At 44.7% G+C, this 23,146-nt stretch overlaps 1 protein-coding gene across 5 annotated transcripts in view; it reads left to right on the top strand.

Annotated features, from left to right (window-relative positions):
• The window catches only part of SNRPN (small nuclear ribonucleoprotein polypeptide N), a 107,068-nt gene that overhangs the window by 37,279 nt on the left and 46,643 nt on the right, over positions 1-23,146 (top strand). For 2 of the 5 annotated variants that reach the window (XM_078375763.1, XM_078375762.1), the window contains one exon: positions 20,174-20,295. The exons of 2 other annotated variants lie outside the window; for them this stretch is intronic. The gene's annotated coding sequence lies outside the window, so the exon portion shown is untranslated. The remainder of the gene's footprint in view (positions 1-20,173; positions 20,296-23,146) is intronic. One more of the 5 variants, XM_078375759.1, reaches the window with a different exon arrangement.

Genomic DNA, 23,146 nt, shown 5'->3' with positions numbered 1-23,146 from the left:
TACCCTTAATAATGTAGATGGGCCTCATCTAACCAGTTGAAGGCCTGAATACAAGAAAAAGTCTGATCCTTCCTCAAGTAAGAGAGAATTCTTTCTGCCTAATGTCCTTTCAACTGGGACATCAGGTTTTTTCCCTGTCTTTGGATTTGAACTGAAACATTGACTTTTATATGGTTATGAGCCTGTCAGCCTTTGGACTGGAACTATACCTCCGGCGTTCCAAGTTCTTAGGTGTTTGGGCACGTACTAGAACTAAACCAGGGGCTGTCCTAAGTCTCCAGCTTGCTGACTCACATGGCGCAGATTTGAGAACTCGACAGCCTCCGTAACCATAGGAGCCAAGGCCTTATAATTGCTTTCTCTCCTTTCCTGTGTGTGTATATAGACTTGGCAGGATGATAGTTAAAGGGATGCAGATAAACAGAGTACATAATCATGAAGCTTCAGAAAGCTGGTGTGGCTCTGCCAGGATTAGCCACAGTACACTTCAAAACAAGGAGTATGAACAGAATTAAAGGAGACAGTTTGTAAGAATGAAGAATCAATTCATTAAAAAATATAATCGGCCGGGCGCGGTGGCTCAAGCCCGTAATCCCAGCACTTTGGGAGGCCGAGGCGGGTGGATCACGAGGTCAAGAGATCGAGACCATCCTGGTCAACATGGTGAAACCCTGTCTCTACTAAAAATACAAAAAATTAGCTGGGCATGGTGGCGCATGCCTGTAATCCCAGCTACTCAGGAGGCTGAGGCAGGAGAATTGCCTGAACCCAGGAGGCGGAGGTTGCGGTGAGCCGAGATCACGCCAGTGCACTCCAGCCTGGGTAACAAGAGCGAAACTCCGCCTCAAAAAAAAAAGTGGGGGGGAATTGTTAACAATTAGATCTTAAACCATTAATAAAGGAAAATTGACAACATTTTAGTTAATAAAGTTGATAGCTTTGATGAAATTGGGGAAAAAATTATTAAAAGCAGAATTTATCCAAACGACTAAGGAAGTAAAGAAACTGACTAATGGGATTTTTGTTAAAATCAATAAGAAAAAGACAACCCAGTTAAAAAGTGGGCAACAGAACGAAATATTCTAAAAAGATATACAAGTGGCCCCAAGTAAATCAAGAAGTTCTCATAATTAGCCATTATAAGATAAATATAAAAACCAAAATGATAATATGTATCTGATAAAAGACCAGTATCCAAAATATATAAAAATTCTTTTAAAAGTCAATAAAATAACAGCTCAATTATAAAATGAGATAAATATCTGAATAAACACCTCACCAAATAAGATATATATTGATATATATGATACTGATATAAACATCATGTGTCTATGTGTGTATACATACACACACACTCAATATCATGTGTCATCATGGAATTGCAAATTAAAGCAACAAGATACCACTCACTATGCACCAATGAGAATGGTTAAAATTCAAAACACTGACAACACCAAATGCTGACAAGAATGTGGAGCAAAAGGAGCTCTCATTCATTGTGCGTGGCAGGTGAGAATGCAAGGCAGTACAGTCACTTCTGATAACAGTTTTGTTGCTTCTTGAAAATGAAATATATATTTTAAAATATAGGCAAGCAATTGTGCTGGTTAGTATTAACCCAAGTAGGTTGAAAACTTACGTCCACACAGGAATTTGTATTTTTTTTATACATTTTTTCTTCATAGTTGCTAAAACTTTGAAGCAATCGAAATGTTCTCGAAGAGGTAAATGGATAAACAGACTATAGCACATTTGTACAATAAAAGATTATTCAGTGAGAAAAAGAAATTAGTAACCTGCACACAACAGTTTATAGCAGCTTTATTCATAATGGGCAAATCTTGGCAGCAACCAGGGTGAATGTGTCTGTAAACTTTGGTACATCCAAACAATAAAATATTATTCAGCATTGAAAAGAAATGAGCTATTAAGCTATAAAAATATATGGAGTTAACTAAAATGCATATTACGTGAAAGAAGCCAGGCTGAAAAGGATACCTACTTTATGTGTCCAACTATGTTAGATTCCAGAAAAGATAAAGCTATGGAGACAGTACAAAGATCAGTGGTTGCCAGGCTTTTGAAGGGGAGGGGCTGAATAGGTAGAGCACGGAAGATTTGGGGGCTGGGAAACTATTCTGTGTGATACTACAATGGTGGATGTATTATATTAGACATTTGTCAAAATTCAGAATGTACAATACCAAGAGGAAACAATGTGAACTACTACGAACTTTGGGTGATAATGACATGTCAATTTATGTCCATCAGCTGTGAGAAGCATCGAGTTTTGGTGGGGGATATTGATATTGGATGAGACTATGTGCGTGCTGGGGGAACCAAGGGTTATATGGAAGCTCGCTGTACTTTCAGCAGTGGACCAAAAACTGCTCTACAAAATAAGGTCTATTCGATTAAAAAAAAAAAAAAAAGGTGAGTTATCAGGCCACAAAATGAGGAGTATTAAGTGTGTATTGCTAAGTGAAAGAAGCCAATCTGGAAGGCTACACATTTTGTGATTCCTGCTACATATAATATTCTGTACATAGAAAAGGGACAACCAGCTGGGCGCGGTGGCTCAAGCCTGTAATCCCAGCACTTTGGGAGTCTGAGGCAGGTGGATCACGAGGTCAAGATCAAGACCATCCTGGTCAATATGGTGAAACCCCGTCTCTACTAAAAATACAAAAAAAAAAAAAAAAATTATCTGGGCATGGTGGCGCTTACCTGTAATCCCAGCTACTCAGGAGGCTGAGGCAGAAGAATTGCCTGGAGGCAGGAGAATTGCCTCAACCCAGGAGGCGGAGGTTGCGGTGAGCCGAGATCGCGCCATTGCACTCCAGCCTGGGTAATAAGAGCGGAACTCCATCTCAAAAAAAAAAAAAAAAGAGAAAAAGAAAAGGGACAACCATGGAGAAGGCATAAAGATAAAAATTTGCCAGGGATTTGGTGGGAGGAAGCACAGGCTTTTGAGGGCAGTAAAACGATTCTATATAATAATGTAATGGTGGGCACAGACATGGGTTATGACACGTGTATAATTTTGAAGTAAACTGATAAATTTTAAAGTAAATTATACATGTGTAATAACGTGTGTATAATTGAAATAAAGAATCTGAATAATATGATTTCTGTTAAAATCTTTGTACTATCTTCATTTGTCAAATTGTCAAAACTCACAAAATATATACATAAAGAGTGAGTACTAATGTAAACTGGGGACGTCGGTTAATGATATTGGCTCCTCACCTGTAACAAATACACCACTCTAACGTAAGACATTAAAAATAGGGGAGTTGGGGCCAGGCGCAGTGGCTCACGCCTGTAATCCCAGCACTTTGGGAGGCCGAGGCGGGTGGATCATGAGGTCAAGAGATTGAGACCATCTTGGTCAACATGGTGAAACCCCGTCTCTACTAAAAATACAAAAAATTAGCAGGGCATGGTGGCGCGTGCCTGTAATCCCAGCTACTCAGGAGGCTGAGGCAGGAGAATTGCCTGAACCCAGGAGGCGGAGGTTGCCATGAGCCGAGATCGTGCCATTGCACTCCAGCCTGGGTAACAAGAGAGAAACTCCGTCTCAAAAAACAAAACAAAACACCGAGCTTTAATACATTCTATAAAACTTTTTCTAGTTCAGAGTACATGTAACAAATTCTATAAAACTTTTTTCTAGTTGAGAGTGCAACAAGGTAACTTTTTAAAAAGCCATATTCTTTGATTACTAGGAACTTTGCAATTCCTTTTGCTTCTTCTGATTGTTACTTTTGCCTGGCAAAACATTTCCCTCCTTGGCTCCTGTCTATATTAGTAATGCTGCCAGGACATACTGAGTGATTTTATTTCAGTTTTTTTCTACCTTAATTATGTTAAAGAAAAAAATCTGGATGTTAGTTATAGTGGTAAGGACACATTTTAATCCCTAATAACTATTGTAATAGTGAAGAGAGTCCAGCATGAACTGAACTCAACTTTGGTGTATACAGAGGTGACTGGGTGTTTTAAAGGAAGAAGAAGAATGAAGCTGGGTGTATACTGGACACTGGAATGAAGCTACTGGAGAGGCTGAGGCAAAAGGATTGAGTCGGGATTTCAGACCAGCCTGGGCAATACATTAAGAGCTAGGCTGGGCGCGATGGCTCACGCCTGTAATCCTGCACTTTGGGAGGTAGAATCAGGTGAATGGCTTGAGTTCTGGAATGTGAAACCAGCCTGGGCAACATCATGAAACACTATCTCTACAAAAAACTAGCAGGGAATGGTGGCATGTGCCTGTAGTCCCAGCTACTTGGGGGACTGAGGTGGGAGGATCCTTTGAACTGAGGAGGCAGAGGTTGCAGTGTGCCAATATCTTACCACTTCACTGTAGCCTGGGTGACAGAGTGAGACCCTGTCTTTTTTTTTTTTTGAGACAGTCTCGCTCCGTCGCCAGGCGCCAGACTGGAGTGCAGTGGCACAGTCTCAGCTCACTGCAACCTCGGCCTCCTGGGTTCAAGCAATTCTCTTGCCTCAGCCTCCTGAGTAGCTGGGATTACAGGCACGCGCCACCATGCCCAGCTAATTTTTTTTTTGTATTTTTAGTAGAGACGGGGTTTCACCATTGTTGGCCAGGATGGTCTTGATCTCCTGACCTTGTGATCCGCCCACCTCGGCCTCCCAAAGTGTTGGGATTACAGGCATGAGCCACCGTGCCTGGCCCGACCCTGCCTTTAAAAAAAAGGTGGCGGGGGGGCTTTGGCTGGCTCACCCACAAAGGGAAACTGAGGGAATAGGAGGGGTTGAGTTGGGGGCTGGGGTATGCTCATTTGAGTCATAGAAGTAAACATTTACCGCAAGTGGCTGGTCCACGTGAAACCCAACTGGGATTGCTAACTGGTGCTTTTTGAAGTTAGGCTCTGACCCTCCCACGGCAGCCAGGAGACAGAGGCCCTATCTTCTGGCGTTGGCTGGAACAAACAGTGAATTCATTCGGGAGCCTTCATGTTTTTCAGGCAGGTTATTTAAGGGGTAGGGTCACCAGGGGATGTGGCTTTGAGCTGCTAGAATCTGTGTTAGTGTTTTATTCACATCGCTATAGGCCAAGGTTAAGACCTAAGTGGTTTCTTTGTTTTTTGAGATGGAGTTTCATTCTTATTGCACAGGCTGAAGTGTAACGGCGTGATCTCGGCTAACTGCAACCTCCACCTTCTGGGTTCAGATGACTCTCCTGCCTCAGCCTCCCGAATAGCTGAGATTACAGGTGCTCGCCACAGCACCTGGGCAATTTTTGTATTTTTAGTAGAAGCGGGGTTTCACCATGTTGGCCAGGCTGGTCTTAACTCCTGACCTCGGGTGATCCACCCACCTCAGTCTTTCAAAGTGCTGGGATACGGGCATGAGCCACAGTGCCCAGTCTAAGACCTTTTTGAGAAAGCAACTCAGAGAAACCTGGCTGGAGTTTGGTCAAGAAGACTATCTCTGTCAATTATAATGTGTCTTCCACCAATAAGAGTCATTGAGTCTGTAATTCTTTTTTTTGAGACAGTTTCACTCTTGTTGGTTAGGCTGGAGTGCAGTGACACAATCTCAGCTCACTGCACACTCGGCCTCTCAGGTTCAAACAATTCTCCTGCCTCAGCCTCCAATGTAGCTGGGATTATAGGCATGTGCTACCACACCCAGCGAATTTTGTATTTTTAGTAGAGATGGGGTTTCACAATGTTGGTCAGGCTGGCCTCGAACTCCTGGCCTCAGGTGATCCACCTGCCACAGCCTCCCAAAGTGCTGGGATTGCAGGCATGAGCCACTCTGCCTGGCCAAGTCTGTAATCTTGATTGAAAGTTGACTTTTGGCTGGGTGTGGCGCTCATGTCTGTAATCTCAGAGCTTTGGGAGGCTGAGGCAGAAGGATTACTTGGGTTCAGGAGTTTGAGACCTGCCTGGGCAATGTAGGGAGACCTCTTCTCTACAAAAAATAAAATTAGCTAGGCTTGGAGGTGTGTGCTTGTAGTCCTAACTACTGACAGAATGAAGTGTGAGGGTCACTTGCGCCTAGGAGGTTGAGGCTGCCCTTAGCCAAGATCCACGCCACTGTACTCCAGCCTGGGCAGAATGAGACGCTGTCTCAAAAAACAAAAAGAAAAAAAGAAAGTTTACTTTTTGCCAGTCCCTTTGCCAGCTGTTTGAAAAACATCTGTGGCTCTGGAGGGCAGCTGGTAAAAAAATAAAAAAATAAACAACTAACAATCAGATAGTCCTAATATCTACAAGAGTATAATGAGCTCAGTCCGTTGTGTGTGGGAGTCCAGAGGAGAATGGCTAGGAGGGGATTCTTAGGGAACGTAGGAGGAATTGATGGCCTTTCACAGACAAGGGACCTGAACACATCAAAGAATTGCCAGAAGGGCAGAAGTCCCGACTTACACAGATGTAAGGGGAACCAGAGAAGGAGACAAGGGATGGGGTCCACCAGGTGGTCAGGCTCATTGAGTAGAGGGTACGTGGCATTCATCAGAGGATTTTTATAGAGGCAGTCTTCTGGTAAGATGTGGGGAAGTCCACAGACTAATTGGGAAAAAGAATGGAATCCCGGAGACAAATGTAGGGAATGACTGAGTCTGTGTTAATTTGTACCAGGGGTCAGCCAAGTGCAGCCATATGTACATGGTTTGTGAGATAACAGAGTTTTTTATGTTTTTAAATACTTGAGCCAGGCATGGTGGCTCACATCTGTAGTCCCCACAATTTGGGAGACTGAGGCTAGCAATTCACCTGAGGTCAGCAGTTCAAGACCAGCCTGGCCAACATGGTGAAACCCTGTCTTTATTAAAAATATGGAATTAAGCCAGGCATGGTGGTGCACATCTGTAATCCCAGCTACTCAGGAAGCTGAGGCAGGAGAATTGCTTGAATCTGAGAAGCGGAGGTTGCAGTGAGCCAAGATTATGGCATTACACTCCGGGCAACAGAGCGAGACTCTGTCTCAAAAAATCAAACCAAATAAATAAATAAATACTTGAAAAAAGCAAAAGAATACTATTTAGTAAAAGTCACCTAAGATTCAAATTTCAGAGTCCGTAAGCGAAGTTTTATTGGAACACACTCAAGTCCACTTGTTTACACATTGTCTGTGGCTGCTTTCACACTACAGAGGTCGAATAGTTGTGAGCATCACCCTCAGAGCCTAAAATATTTACTGTCTGGCTCTCCTTTCTACCAAAGAAGGTTGCTGATCTCTGGCTGATTCACTGATTGATTATTATTATTTGAAACGGGGTCTCACTCTGTCATCCAGGATATAATGCTTTGGCGTCATCTCAGCTCACTGCAACCTCTACCTCCCAAGCTCTACCTATCCCACCTCAGCCTCCTGAGTAGCTGGAACCACAGGCGCATGGCACCACTCCCAGCTAAGTTTTTGTATTTTGGTAGAGACGGGGTTTCACCATGTTTCCCAGGCTAGTCTCGAACTCCTGAGCTCCTGGGATCTGCCTGCCTCAGCCTCTCAAAGTTCTGGGATTATAGGCATGAGCCACCATGCCTGGCTGACCTCTGATTTATATGGCCGGGTGGGGACAGATACTCAGTTGCTTGTGCATAGGTTGTAGGGAGATTGTAAGTTAGTAGGGTAAGAGGGCTTTCATCATAGAGGTTTCAGTCTAGCAGAAGTTAAATTTTTGTGCCGGGTGCAGTGGCTCATGCCTGTAATCCCAGCACTTTGGGAGGCCAAGGTGAGCAGATTGCCTGAGCACAGGAGTTCGAGACCAGCCTGGGCAGCATGGTGAAACCCTGTCTCTACTAAAACACAAAAAATTAGCTGGGCAGGGCAGCTTGTGCCTGTCGTCTCAGCCACTCAGGAAGCTGAGGCAGGAGATTTGCTTGAACTGAGGAGGTGGAGGTTGCAGTGAGCTGAGATCTCGCCACTGCACTCCAACCTGGGTGACAAAGTGAGACCTCATCTGCAAGAAAGAAAAGAAGTTTGAATTTCGTTTAATAGGTGAGATCATTTGAAACCTAGCTGTAAGTACTGATACAGGGATGGTGCTTAGCTTTCTGAAGGACCCAAGCTGAGAACAGAAGGATGGAGAAAGATTCTAAACTGGGAGGCAAGTCTGAGCTAAGATGTGGATGTGACAGGGCCATGAATGGATGGGGAATGTTTTGTTCCTTTTTTTTTTTTGAAATGAAGTCTTGCTCTGTCACCAGGCTGGAATGCAGTGGCGAAATCTCAGCTCACTGCAACTTCTGCCTCCTGGGTTCAAGTGATTCTTCCACCTCAGCCTCCCAAGTAGCTGGGACCACAGGTGGCTAATTTTTGTATTTTTAGTAGAGATGGGCTTTCACTATGTTGGCCAGGATGGTCTCAATCTCTTGATCTCGTGATCGCCCACCTTGGCCTCCCAGAGTGCTGGGATTACATGTTTTGTTTCTTTTTTTTTTTTTTTTTTTTTTTTTGAGACGTAGTTTTGCTCTTGTTACCCAGGCTGGAGTGCAATGGCGCGATCTCGGCTCAGCGCAACCTCCGCCTCCTGGGTTCAGGCAATTCTCCTGCCTCAGCCTCTTGAGTAGCTGGGATTACAGGCACGCGCCACCGTGCCCAGCTAATTTTTGTATTTTTAGTAAGAGACGGGGTTTCACCATGTTGACCAGGATGGTCTCGATCTCTTGACCTCATGATCCACCCACCTCGGCCTCCCAAAGTGCTGGGATTACAGGCGTGAGCCACCGCACCCAGCCATTTTGTTTCTTGATTGAGAAGCAGGAAGCTTTCTGGGGAGGAAGGAAGAGAGAGCAGGCTGCAGTGTTTCCGAGGAGTCCCGCCCACACCAGGAAGTCTGGACGGAAGTTACTTGCTTCACCTGTGTCATCTCAAACATGTGTGATCTGTTTGGAGCAAATACAATCAAGGTAAGTTTTAAACAGGAGAATTTGCGGATCAGTGGAGTCAGAAAAGTTACCTTAAAATAAAGTTGAGCGTAAGAAAAGTCCTTCCTGCCTTTGGGAAAAGTGGACTGTGGGTGCTCACTCTTTGGGGCCAGACAGAGAAGAATTAAAAATTTTTGTGCCTGGTACAGTGGCTCTCACCTGTAATCCTAGCACTTTGGGAGGCAGAGGTGGGTAGACCACGAGGTCAGGAGTTCGAGACCTCACTGGCCAGCATGGTGAAACCTCATTTCTACTAAAAATGCAAAGGTTGGCCCATTAAGCCAGGCAGAGTGGTGTGCATGTTGTCCCAGCTACTCAAGAGGCTGAGGCAAGAGAATCATTTGAACCCGGGAGGCAGAGGTTGCAGTGAGCTGAAAGGAAAAAAAAAAAGAACACAAATAGACAGTAGTGTGATGTGGCAATATAGATACACAGAATATCACCAGTGGATATATGTATTTTTTCTGTTTGTTTCAGACAGGACCTTGCTCTGTCACCCTGGCTGGAGTGCAGTGGCACCATCTTGGCTCACTGAAACCTCCACCTCCCAGGTTTAAGCAATTCTTCCTCAGACTCCTGAGTAGCTGGGATTACAGGCGTACACCACACTCCCGGCTAATTTCTGTATTTTTAGTAGAAGATGGGTTTTCACCATGTTTACCAGGCTGGTCTCAAACTCCTGACCTCAAAGGATCCACCAGCCTCAGCCTCCCAAAGTGCTGGGATTACAGACGTGAGCCACTGCACCTGGCTTGGTCCATTTTAAAATCATCTTTTTTTAGAATGTTGATTCTAGGAGTCTTTTTTTTTTTTGAGACAGCCTTGCTATGTCGCCCGGATAGAGTGCAGTGGTGCACGCAATCTTGGCTCACTGCAACCTCCACCTTCCACACTGAAGTGAGTCTCCTTCTTCAGCCTCACAAGTAGATGGGATTACAGACGTGCACCACCATGCCCAGCTAATTTTTATATTTTCAGTAGAGACAGGGTTTCACCAAGTTGGCAAGGCTAGTCTCGAACTCTTGGCCTTCTGTGATCCACTCACCTCAGCCTCTCAAAATGTTATACTTACAGGCATGAGCCACTGCGCCTGGCCCAGGAATCTTACATCTAATTGCACTATTAACTTCTTATCAAATATATGATTTACAAATCTTTTCTCCTATTTTGTGTGTTGCCTTTTCACTCTGTTCATTGTATCCTCTGATGCACAGAAGGTTTTGATTGTGACATACTCCAATTTATCTATTTTTGTGTTTCCTTAGCTTTTGGTGTTGTAGTCGAGAAATCATTGCCAAATCCAATGTTATGAAGCTTTTTTTCTGACAGTTTTATAGTTTTAGGTCTTATATTTAGGTCTTTGATCCATTTCAAATTCATTTTTGTATATGATGTAAGGAACAGGTCCAACTTCATTCTTTTACGTGTAGATATCCATTTTTCCCAGTACCATATGTTAAAAAGTCTATCCTTTCCCCACTGAAGGTCTTGGCACACTTGTTGAAAATCATTTGACCATATGGGGGAGTTTATTTCTGGGCTCTGTATTCTATTCTCGTTGTCTATGTTTTGCATTCTTTTTAAAAAATATTTTTAGTCTTTACATTTCAGAATCAACATTTCTAATGTGACTTGTAGGACTGGATGCAGTGAGGAAGATTGTTAATCATCCTATGCTGGCTAGGAGTTCTGACAACTTTGATGCTGTAGGCGAAGTGTCTACGGCAGGTGTCATCACATTTTCCCTCTAAAGGAAGTGTGTGTGTGTGTGTGTGTGTGTGTGTGTAAAAGAGGGTGAGATTTATTTTAAATTTATTTTAAGAAACTGGCTTACATGATGGTAGTCTTGCAAGTCGAAAATCTGCAGAGTAGGCTGGCAGTCTGGAGACCCAGGGAAGAGTTGCATTGTTAAGCGTTAAGTCTGAAATTAGTCTGAAGGCAGAATTCCCTCTCTCCCTCAGAATATCTTAATGTGTTTTCTTTTCTTTTTTTTTTTTTTGAGACCGAGTTTCACTCTTGTTACCCAGGCTGGAGTGCAATGGCGCGATCTCGGCTCACTGCAACCTCCGCCTCCTGGGTTCAGGCAATTCTCCTGCCTCAGCCTCCTGAGTAGCTGGGATTACAGGCACGTGCCACCACGCCCAGCTAATTTTTTTTTTTTTTGTATTTTTAGTAGAGACGGTTTCACATGTTGACCAGGATGGTCTTGATCTCTCATGATCCACCCACCTCCACCTCCCAAAGTGCTGGGATTACAGGTGTGAGCCACCGCGCCCGGCTTTTTTTTTTTTTTTGAGGTAGAGTCTCGCTCTATTGCCCAGGCTAGAGTGCAATAGTATGATCTCGGCTCACTGCAACCTCTGCCTCCCAAGTTCAGGCAACTCTCCTGCCTTAGCCTCCTGAGTAGCTGGGAACACAGGCCCACGCCACCATGCTCAGCTAACTTTTGTAATTTTAGTTGAAGTGGGATTTCCCCATGTTGGCCAGGCTGATCTCGAACTCCTAACCTCAGGTGATCCATCCACGTGAGCCTCCCAAAGTGCTGGGATTACAGGCATGAGGCCCCATGCCTGGCCTTAATCTGTTTTCTCTTATGGCTTTCAACAGATTGGATGAGGTCCACCCACATTTTGGAGGGTATTCTGCTTTACTCAAAGTTTACTGACAAAAATGTTAATGTCATCCAAAAAATACCTTCATGGCAATATTCAGGCTGGTGTTTGGCCATATGTCTGGGACCAGCCAGGTAGACATAGAAAATTAAACATCACAAGTTCCCCTATTGTCAATGGATCCCATAAGCATCTCCTGGAACCATATTTAGTCTCCAAATAAAGATATTAACAGGATCATACTCCTACATAAAAGGATACACCACCTCGTATACAACTAAAAATACACCATTGTTTTAGTGCAAACAAGAGGATACAGAGTCTGTGGGTGACAGGCACTTTTTCCCTTCTTATCCTGCAACGTAAAAACTATAACATGAAGTTAATAATAGCATAATAGAAAGTCAACAAATCTTAAGTGTTATGTGGTAAGGGGATAAGAGAGGAAATAAAACAATGATATTTTATTTATTTATTTATTTATTTTTGTTTATTTTTTTTTATTTTTTGAGATGGAGTTTCACTCTTGTTACCCAGGCTGGAGTGCAATGGCGCGATCTCGGCTCACCGCAATCTCCACCTCCTGGGTTCAGGCAATTCTCCTGCCTCAGCCTCCTGAGTAGCTGGGATTATAGGCACGCACCACCGTGCCCAGCTAATTTTTTGTATTTTTAGTAGAGACGGGGTTTCACCATGTTGACCAGGATGGTCTCGATCTCTTGACCTCGTGATCCACCCGTCTCGGCCTCCCAAAGTGCTGGGATTACAGGCGTGAGCCACCACGCCCGGCCTAACAATGATATTTTATATACACATGCACATGCACAAACCTATTCATAAAAGATGAAATACTGGCCAGGCACAGTGGCTCATGCCTATAATGCCAGTACTTTAGGAGGCAAAGGTAGGTGGATCACCTGAGGTCCGGAGTTGAAGACCAGCCTGGCCAACATGGTGAAACTCTGTCTCTAATAAAAATACAAAAATTAGTCCGGTATGGTGGAGCATTCCTGTAATCCTAGCTACTCAGGAGGCTGAGGCAGAAGAACAGCTTGAACCCAGGAGGTAGAGGTTGCAGGGAGCCGAGGTCGTGCCATTGCACTCCAGCCTGGGCAATGAGCCATCCTCGTCTCAAAAAAAAAAAAAAAAGATGAAATACTCAAGACAATTACAGTTCTGATTTCTGTAACTGGTCAGGTGGCTAAAGCTCATACTTATAACTACCTTTGTCTACTATTCATTATGTATTGCCCTTAGCAAGCACCACATGTGATTATTTACCTCGTGGGGTGACCCAGACCTTCATTTCTGAATGGTGTAGGCCAATCATAGTCCTGCCTGAATCGGGTTGTTGAGTTTTCCATGGGGTTTAGTCACAGAGTTTGGTAACCCTAAATACCCTAAGGGATCCTTCGTGTTTTAGCACTGGCCAGCACAACGGTTTCCTCCTTTGTTGCTTCAAAGGCATGAGGGGCCTAAAAGGTTTAGTTAGCAGTCTTGTCTTTTCCTTTATTTTTTTTTTTGAGACAGAGTCTTGATCCTGGCTCATTTCAGTCTCTTCTGCCTGGGTTCAAGCGATTCTCTTGACTCGGTCTCCCCAGTAGCAGGGATTACAGGCGCCTGCCACCGCACCTGGCTAATTTTTGTATTTTTAGTAGAGACAGGGTTTTAGCATCTTGGCCAGGCTGGTCTGGAACTCCTGACCTCATGATCCACCTGTCTTGTCCTCACAAAGTGCTGGGATTACAAGCATGAGCCGCCACACCTGGCCTAGATGGCAGTTTTTACTTCTAATTCAGTCCAATCACTGCTGTATCTACTGATGGAAGTAAGACGTCCAGACCAAAAGAGTGTGAGGTCATGGGGACAGGAAATACAAATTTTCCTACTTGGTCAACTAGGAATAATTGTGGAGGGCTGCCACTCCCATTTCTTTCTCTTTTTTTTTTTTTTGAGATGGAGTTTTGCTCTTGTTGCCTGGGCTGGAGTACAATGGTGCAATCTGGGCTCACTGCAACCTCCGCCTCCCAGGTTCAAGTGATTCTCCTACCTCAGCCTCCCAAGTAGCTGGGATTACAGGCATGCACCACCATGCCCGGCTAGTTTTGTATTTTTCATAGAGATGGGATTTTTCCCTGTTGGTCAGGCTGGTCTCGAACTCCTGACCTCAGGTGGTACACTCATCTTGTCCCCCCCCCCGAAGTGCTGGGATTACAGGCGTGAGCCACCACGGCTGTCCTGCCACTCCCATTTCTATCTTTTGGTTTCTAGGCTTGTCAACCCTGACTATGGGAGAAACGGCAATATATTGGATACTGAGTCGGACAACATAAAGCCTCCTGAAAAGCCCTATCCCAGCCCTGTAAGATATTACCAAATAGCTGGTACTGTAACTGAATCTTCAAAAGGCATTTCCACCATTCTATCAAATAATCTGCCTTAGAATGTCGGGGAACATGGTAAGACCGCCACATTCCGTGAGCGTGGGCCCATGGCTACATTTCCTTTGCTATGAAGGGAGTTCCTTGGTCAGAAGCAATGCTGTTTGGAATACTATAACAGTGGAGACGGCACTTTGTGATTTTACAGAGGGAAGTTTTGACAGAAGCATTGCATGTAGAGAAAGCAAGTCTGTATGTTCCATAATGGAAGGGATTCCATGTAATCAGCCTGCTACCAGGTGGCTTTCTGATGCCTCTGGGGAATGATACCATTAGCGGAGACTCGATGTTAGTCACACACTGGGTACTCAGTGGCGGGCACAGCTAGGTTGGCCTTGGTGAGTGGCAGTTAATGTGGCCAAGCCCGTGCATAACCTTCATCCCTGCCATCATGATCAACTTGTTCATAATCCTGTTGCAGGTCATCGTAACCACAGCAGGAAAATGAGCCTGACTGGCATATACAAAACAGGTCATCCTAACCACTTGTTATAAAAATCCTCCTCCGCTGAGTTTACCCTTTGGTGGGCATTCACACAGCCCACAAATGTGTTTACCCTTTTTTTGGCTGGTCTAGAGATGTCTGCCAGCCGGGCGTGGTGGCTCACGCCTGTAATCCAAGCAATTTGGAGGCCAAGGCAGGCAGATCACCTGAGGTCGGGAGTTCAAGACCAGCCTGACCAATATGGTGAAACCCTGTCTTTATTTAAAAAAAAAAATACAGAGGTCTGTCTATAGGTCCATCTGTCTCTTCCCAAGGCTGCTTTGTCACCAGTTTTCCAGTCATGTTCCTTCTCCATTCCTGACCAGCCAGACCATTGACCACAGCCTATAAATTGGTATATAATTTATATGCAGGCATACAAATAATTATATGTATGTCTGCCCATATCTCCTTCCAAACAATACAAATCAGGAGCACTGTACCAAGTTCTACCCACTGGGGAGATTTGTCTTCACCACTGTTCTTCAAAGAGGTCTTTCGAAAGGCTCTGTAGTAGGCTGGGTGCAGTGGCTCACGCCTGTAATCCCAGCACTTCGGGAGGCTGAGGCAGGCGGATCACTTGAGAGATCAGGAGTTTGAGACCAGCCTGCCCAACATGGAGAAACCCCATCTCTCCTAAAAATACAAAATTAGCTGGGCATGGTGGCGCGTGCCTGTAATCCCAGCTACTCAGGGAGTCTGAGGCAGGAGAATCGCTTGAACCCAGGAGGTGGAGGTTACGGTGAGCCAACATTGTGCCATTGCACTCCAGCCTGGGCATCAGGAGTGAAACTCTGTCTCAAAAAAAAAAAAAAAAAGGCTCTGTAGTGCAGCAGTTGACCACTTCTGAGTGGTATGTGCATATTATATAGAGCCGTCTGTACACCAGGCTTGAGCCTTCCCTTTTTCCATCATCTGATTGAAGGGGACTCCCCATGAGCCATAGGTGCAACTGGGATAGAGAAAGCAGGTAGCAGGAGTAGGGGCCATGGACGTTTGAGCCGCTTCTTCATGTAACTTAGTTGTGTCTTCAGATCATGTTTTGGTGCAATCTTTTATCACTTCCATTTGATGATGGAGTTGCTGTGTGTGCTTAACTTCACAGCTGGGCGGGTAAGATAACACCCAGTTCATGAAGGGCAGCTCAGGTTACATGGTAAGTTGGTGTTGTACAGTTAAGCTTTTAGTCTGCACTAATGCCCAGTAGCAGGCCAGCAGCTGTTTCTCAAACAGAGCGTAGTTAATTACAGAGGGTGGCAGGGCTTTGCTCCAGTATCCTAAAGGCCTGTGCTGTAACTTACCTATGGGGCCTGCAAAACCTCCAAAAAATTACAGTCTGCCACCGACACTTCAAGCAATATTGGTTTTTTTTTTTTTCTTTTTTTGGCAGAGACAGGATCTCACTCTGTTTCCCAGGCTGGGGTGCAGTGGCATGATCCCAGCTCACAGCAGCCTCTGTCTCCCAGGTTCAAGCAATTCTTGTGCCTCAGCCTCCTGAGTAGCTGGGATTACAGGCATGCGCCACCATGCCCGGCTAATTTTTGTATTTTTAGCAGAGGCAGGGTTTTGCCATGTTGACCAGGCTGGTCTTGAACTCCTGACTCAAGTGATCTGTCTGCCTCAGCCAGAGTGCTGGGATTAGATGCGTGAGCCACCACACCTGGCTGCATCATTGGTTCTTGCAGAATCATGTGACCATAGAGGCAGAGAAATTTACATTGCAGCCTGGGCCTGTTGCAGAAGCTTCTCTTGTTCTGTGATCTACTCAAAACTAGCAGCTTTTTAGGTCATTTATGTAGCCCTTGAGCTGAGTGTTTGAATCCCTGAGCTAATTTTTCCCCTACTTTGTTCAGTGAAATTAGGAGCACCTAGACAGTCTCATTATACTTGTTAGTTTAACAAAATATTTGAAGGCATTATGTACATATTAACTCAGAACGTTGCCTTCTATATTTATTTAATTTAAAGTATCTGGGCCAGGTGTGGTGGCTTATGCCTGTGATCCCAGCACTTTGAGACATCAAGACAGGCGAATCACCAGAGGTCAAGTTCATGACCAGCCTGGCCAACATGGTGAAAGCTCATCTCTACTAAAAATATAAAAATTAGCTAGACATGGTGGTATGTGTCTGTAATTCCAGCTACTCAGGAGGCTGAGGCAGGAAAATCACTTGAACCCAGGAGGCAGATGTTGCAGTGAGCTGAAATCACGCCACTGTGCTCCGGCCTGGGTAACAGAGCAAGATCCCGTCCCAAGAAGAAAAAAGAAAAGAAAATTATCCAATGGTGATATTTTGTGTATTTATATTGCCACATCACACTACGAATTATCTGTGTTTTTTTTCCCCCTTTTTTTTGAGACAGGGTCTCCCTCCTTTGCCTAGGCTGGAGTGCAGTGGCATGATCATGGCTCGTTTCAGCCTTGACCTTCAGGGTTCAAGCAATCTTCTGTGCTCAAGCAGTCCTCCTGCCTCAGCCTCCTGAATAGTTGGAATCACAGACATGAGCCACCATGACCAGAGAATATTTCGTATTTTGGTAGAGACAAAGTTTCCCCATGTTGCCCAGGATGGTCTTGAACTCCTGAACTCAAGCAGTCCACCCACCTGGGCCTCCTGAAGTGCTGGAATTACAGGCGTGAGCCACCGAGCTGGTCCTATATGTGTTCTTTTGATTATTTGTAATTTATGCCTTTAAATCTAGTTAGAGTACCAATTTCAGAAACCAACCCTAGAACTAATTCAGAAAATTTGTTCTTAAGGTTTGTTTCCTATAGAACCATTCTTGGTACCAAAATCTGTGTGTGTTAGGGTTCTCCAGAAAAACAAGGTGAACTAACAGGATGTATGTAGCCTCAGTCTTTCTTTCTCAGAATTGATGATGTGGTTATGGAGGCTGGCGGGTCCACATCTTCAGAGCAGAATGTGGGTTCAGGGAAGAGTTGATGTTGTAGCCCTAGACCAGGGGCAGTCTGCAGACGGTTTCATCTTCTTTTCCTTTAGTTGTTTTCTCTCATGGATTTCGGTTGAATGCATGAGGTCTACCCACATTAAAGAAGGTGTCTGCTTTACCCAGAGTCTACCCATATAAATGTTAATCCCATGACAGAACATGCCATCGTGCCACCATCCAGGTTGATATTTGACCAATTATCTGGGTACCAATGCCTAGCCCCATTGACATATAAGATCCCTATGACAGTCAGATAGCAAATATTTTTAGCTTTACGGGTCATACGGTTTATGTTACAACTCTCAACTGTGCGATTGTCATCATAGATGACACGTAAACAAATGGCCGTGCTGTGTTCCAATAACACTTTATTTATAGATACTAAAATATGAACTTCATGTAATGTTCACACCACAAAATAAAGTTTTTCTTTGATCCTTTCCTCCTTCCCCCAACCCACCATGTAAAAAAAAAACAGTACTGCCCGCCAGATCCAATGGTAGGTACCTGTGCATACCGCTACACCTGTAATCCCAGCTGCTTGAGGGGCTGAGGCAGGAGGATCGCTTGAGCATGGGGCTTCAAGGCTATGTTGTGCTATAATTACGCCTGTGATTGTGCCATTGCACTCCAGCCTTGGCAACATTTTTTTAAAGAGAGGCCCCATCTCTTAAAACAAAATATGCAGGCAGCAGATAGGATTTGGCGTAGTTTGCTGACTAGGAAGAGCTGTCTTCCCTAAAACATGGACGTGGTGAGAATGTGTGCAAAGGGCGTGGGTAAAGAGCTTTCTATTTTGCTACTTTTGTTCCAGCTGGTGTATTCTCAAGAGGGGGTGCTTTCTTTTCTTGCACAATCTCTTCCTGAGCCTGTCATGGGATTTTCTGAGAAGGTTGCTGTTAATCTAGTTGTTTTTTTTTTTCCCAGCTGTTCCCTAGATTGGCGTGGGAGAGGAGAAATTCAGCAGAGATTTCTCTCTCCTTGTCAAGGCTATCCCTGCCTGCTTTCCTGTGGGACAGATGGTGCCTGTAGGCAAAAGGCTGGGACATGTCAGCTGCCCCTGTTACCCAGTGCTTTGAGCAGAAAGGCCTATTGGGTTAGTACTTGGGCTCCAGCACTCACTGTGCTCCTGTTTTAGTTTTCACCCATCTTTCTGCCTTGGCTTTGAGTTCCTATATTTGCATTTATATAAACTTTCCATGGAATAAAAATTATAATGAAGAGGAGCAGCATAGACTTGTGTGGTTGAGAGCTGGCAATACCGGAACTAGAATGCTGGGGTTGAATCTGAGCTCAAATGCTCGAGAGCTCTGTGACTTAGCATGTGGCTCTTTTCTGGACATCAGTTTCCTGATCTGTAGAAGGGATGGAAATAGGGCCAGCCATGGTGCCTCATGCCTGCAATCCCAGATCCTCAGGAGGCTGAAGTGGGAGGACAGCTTAAGCCCAGGAGGTTGAGGCTGCAGTTGAGGCATGATTGTGCCACTGCACTCAAGCCTGGGCAAGAGTGAGGCCCTGTCTTCTAAAAATTAAAAAGAAAAATAGATGGAAATGAAATAGGAAGTAACCCACATGGTTTTTTGTTTAGTTTTGCTTTGTTTTTTTGAGACAGATTTCAGAATCTCACTCTGTCACCTCGACTAGGGTGCAGTGGCCGAATCATGACTCACCTCCCGGGATCAAGCAATCCTCCTGCCCCAACTTCTTGAGTGTCTGGAACTACAGGCACCTGCTACCATGCCCGGCTGATTTTTACATTTTTTAGCAGCTATGGGGTCTCCCTGTTTTATGCAGGCTGGTCTGTAACTCCCAGACTCAGGTTATCCCTTGCTTCAGCCTCCCAAAGTGTTGGGGTTGTAGGCATGAGCCTATAGGGGCCATCACGTGATTTTTGTTTGTTTGTTTATTTTTTTTTTGAGATGGAGTTTCGCTCTCTTTACCCAGGCTGGAGTGCAATGGCGCAATCTCGGCTCACCGCAACCTCCGCCTCCTGGGTTCAGGCAATTCTCCTGCCTCAGCCTCCTGAGTAGCTGGGATTACAGGCACGCACCACCATGCCCAGCTAATTTTTTGTATTTTTAGTAGAGACGGGGTTTCACCATGTTGAAGAGAATGGTCTCGATCTCTTGACCTCGTGATCCACCCACCCCGGCCTCCAAAAGTGCTGGGATTACAGGCGTGAGCCACCGCGCCCGGCCCTATTTATGTATTTATTTTTATAGATCTAGTCCTGAATCCAGAACATGGTTTTTTTGGGGGGGGGGGTTGTGTGTGTGTGTTTTTTTTTGACACAGAGTTTTGCTCTTGTTGCCCAGGCTGGAGTGCAATTGCATGATCTCGGTTGGCAGCAACCTTTGCCTCCTGGGTTCAAGTGGTTCTCCTGCCTCAGCCTCCCAAGTAGCTGGGACTACAGGCATGCACCATTGTATGTGGCAAATACTGTATTTTTAGTAGACATGGGGTTTCTCCATTTTGGTCAGGCTGGTCTCAAACTCCTGACCTCAGGTGATCCACCTGCCTTGGCCTCCCAAAATGCTGGGATTGTAGGGGTGAGCCACCTTTTCCGGCCTCAGAACAGTTTATATTTCCAGAATTATTTCAAAGGTAGTAGAGAGTTTACATGTATCTCATGTTTCCCCTATTAACGTGTTGGCACTGTTTCATTGATGTATCAATATTGGTACAAATTTTTATTAACTGAAATTTATACTTTATCCAGATGTCTTTGGCTTTTATTTCTTTTCTTTCTTTTTTTTTCTTTTTTTTTTTTTTTTTTTTGAGACGCATTCTTGCTCTGTCGCCCAGGCTGCAGTGCAATGGCACAATCTTGGCTCACTGCAACCTCCACCTCCCGGGTTGAAGCAATTCTCCTGCCTCAGCCTCCTGAGTAGCTGTAACTACAGGTAAGTGCCACCATGCCCAGCAAATTTTTTGTATTTTTAGTAGAGATGGGTTTCACTATGTTAGCCAGGATGGTCTCAATCTTCTGACCCTGTGATCCATCTGCCTCGGCATCCTAAAGTACTAGGATTACAGGCGTGAGCCACCGCCCCGGGCTGTCCTTGGTTTTTCTAAAATATCCTTTTGCTGTTCTAGGATCTCATCCAGGACAGCACAGTACAGCTAGTATTATGTGTCTCAGGGTTGTTCTTAGTTGTGACGTTTTCTCACTGTATTTTGTTCACCTTGACAATTTTGGGGATTACTGGTCAAAAGTTTGTAGACTGTCCTTCAATTAGGGTTTTCAAAAACTGATTTATACTTCACATATACCCTTTTAAAGTGTACAATTCAGTGCTTCTGAGTATATTCACAGTGTTTCCCAACCATCCCTACTACCTAATTCCAGAAACTCTGGAATACTTTGATCATTCCAGAAAGAAACCTCATAACCATCAGCAGTTACTACTCTTCTCTCACTCCTCCCCCATCCCCTGACAATGACTAATTTGCTTTCTGTCTATATGGATTTCCCTATTCTTTTTTGTTTTTGTTGAGATGGAATCTTGCCCTGTCACCCAGGCTGGGGTGCAGTGGCGAGATCGCAGCTTGAAGCAGGAGCCCTGAGAAACATCTCGAACACCGAACTGAGGAAGGAAGTGGCTTTTTATTCGGCATGAGCCACTGTGCCCAGCGACTTCATTCCTTTTTATAGAAGAATGATATTCTGTTGTACCATGCATAGTTTTGTGTGTGCGTGTCGTGGTGGGGGGAGGAGTGGGGGGAAGGTTTTGAGACAGGGTCTCACTCTGTTGTTGGGGGGAGGTTTTGAGACAGGGTCTCACTCTGTTGTTGGGGGGAGGTTTTGAGACAGGGTCTCCCTCTGTTGCCCAGACTGGAGTGCAGTGGTATAATCATAATTCCTGCAGCCTCAACCTCCCCAGCTCAAGCAATCCTCCCACCTCACCTTAGGTAGGAACTAGAGATGCACACCACTATGCTAAGCTAATTTTTAAAAAAATTATTAGTAGACATGGAGTCTTGCAATCAGGAAGATCTTGGACTCCTGAGTTCAAGCAATCCTCTCACCTTGGCTTCCAAAAGTGTTGAGATTGCAGGCATGAGCCTCTGCACCTGGCCTCATATTTTGTTTATCCATTCATCTGTTGATGAGCATTTGAGTTGTGTCCAGTTTTTAACTTCTTTTTTTTTTTTTGAGACAGTCTCACTCTGTCACCCAGGCTGGAGTGCAATGGTGCGATCTCAGCTCTCTGCGACATCCACCTCCCAGACCCAAGCCATTCTCCTGATTCAGCCTCCCAAGCAGCTGGGACTACAGATGCCCACCATCATGCCTAGCTAAATGTTTTTTTTTTTTTTTTTCTGAGATGGAGTTTCGCTCGTTACCAAGGCTGGAGTGCAGTGGCGAGATCTCGGCTCACCGCAACCTCCACCTCCTGGGTTCAGGCAATTCTCCTGTCTCCCAGCCTCCTGAGTAGCTGGGATTACAGGCCTGTGCCACCACGCCCAGCTAATTTTTTGTATTTTTAGTAGAGACAGTGTTTCACCATGTTGACCAGGATGGTCTCGATCTCTTGACCTCGTGATCCACCCGCCTCAGCCTCCCAAAGTGCTGGGATTACAGGCGGTGAGCCACCACGCCCTGCCTATGCTGTATTTTTTAATAGAGATGGGGTTTCATCGTGTTGGTCAGGCTGGACACGAACTCCTGACCTCAAGTGATCCACCTGCCCTGTCTTCCAGAGTGCTGGGATTACAGGCGTGAACCACCACACTCAGCCGCTTTTATTTCTTTTGGATCTACTTAGGAGTAGAATTGTAGGTCGTTTGGTAACTTCAGGGTTAACTTTGTAAGCACTGCCGAACTGTTTCTCTGCGGCCTTGCTGTTTTACATTCCAATCAGCAGAGTTAGAGAGTTCCAATTTCTCCACCCTCTCCAGAACACTTGTCATTGTCTTTTAAATTCTAGCCCCAAGTGGGATCTCATTGTGGTTTTCATTGGTATTTCTCTCCTGACTTGCGATTGTGAGTATCTTTTCATGTGCTTATTGGCCATTGGTATTTGAGAACTATTTTAATCCTTTGCCCATTAAAAAAATTGTTTTTTCCTTTTATTGCTGAATAGTTAACACTTTTTTTTTTTTTTTTTTTGAGACAGAGTCTCACTCTGTCACCCAAGCTGGAGTGCAGTGGCCTGATCTCAGCTCACTGCAGTCTCCGCCTCCTGGGTTCAAGGGTTTTTCCTACCTCAGCCTCCCAAGTAGCTGGGACTACAGACATGTGCCACTATACCCAGCTAATTTTTATATTTTTAATAAAGACGAGGTTTCACCAGGCTAGTCTCAAACTGCTGGCCTTAAGTGATCCACCTGCCTTGGCCTCCCAAAGTGCTGAGATTACAGTTATGAGCCACCGCGCCCAGCCCAGTAGTAACACTTCTGTATACATTCTGAATGCTCCACTCCTAGTAGCTTCGTGACTTTCTCCCTTTCTCTTGGCTGTCTTTTTACTTAAACATCCCTTGAAGCAAACATTTTTATGTAACTGTGAGGAAGTTCAGTTTATTATTTCTGGTTGCTTTTGTTTTAGGTGTCATACATGTATATATGTGCACATGTATGCATGTATGACATGTGTATATGTTTTCTTTTATAACAGTTGACATATTTTGTTGATCTGTTTTAATTTTTGTACATGGTATGGTGCAAGGGTTCTGATTAGTTTTTGTAGTCTCCTTTGTCTATTCTATACAGAATAGTTTTATTGCAGGTTTAGTGTCCTTTAAACACATA

Source organism: Callithrix jacchus, chromosome 6 (assembly GCF_049354715.1).
Source record: "Callithrix jacchus isolate 240 chromosome 6, calJac240_pri, whole genome shotgun sequence".
NCBI lineage: Eukaryota > Metazoa > Chordata > Mammalia > Primates > Cebidae > Callithrix > Callithrix jacchus.
Note: the sequence above shows the minus strand (reverse complement) of the source record. Positions and strands in the feature narration are given on the sequence as shown.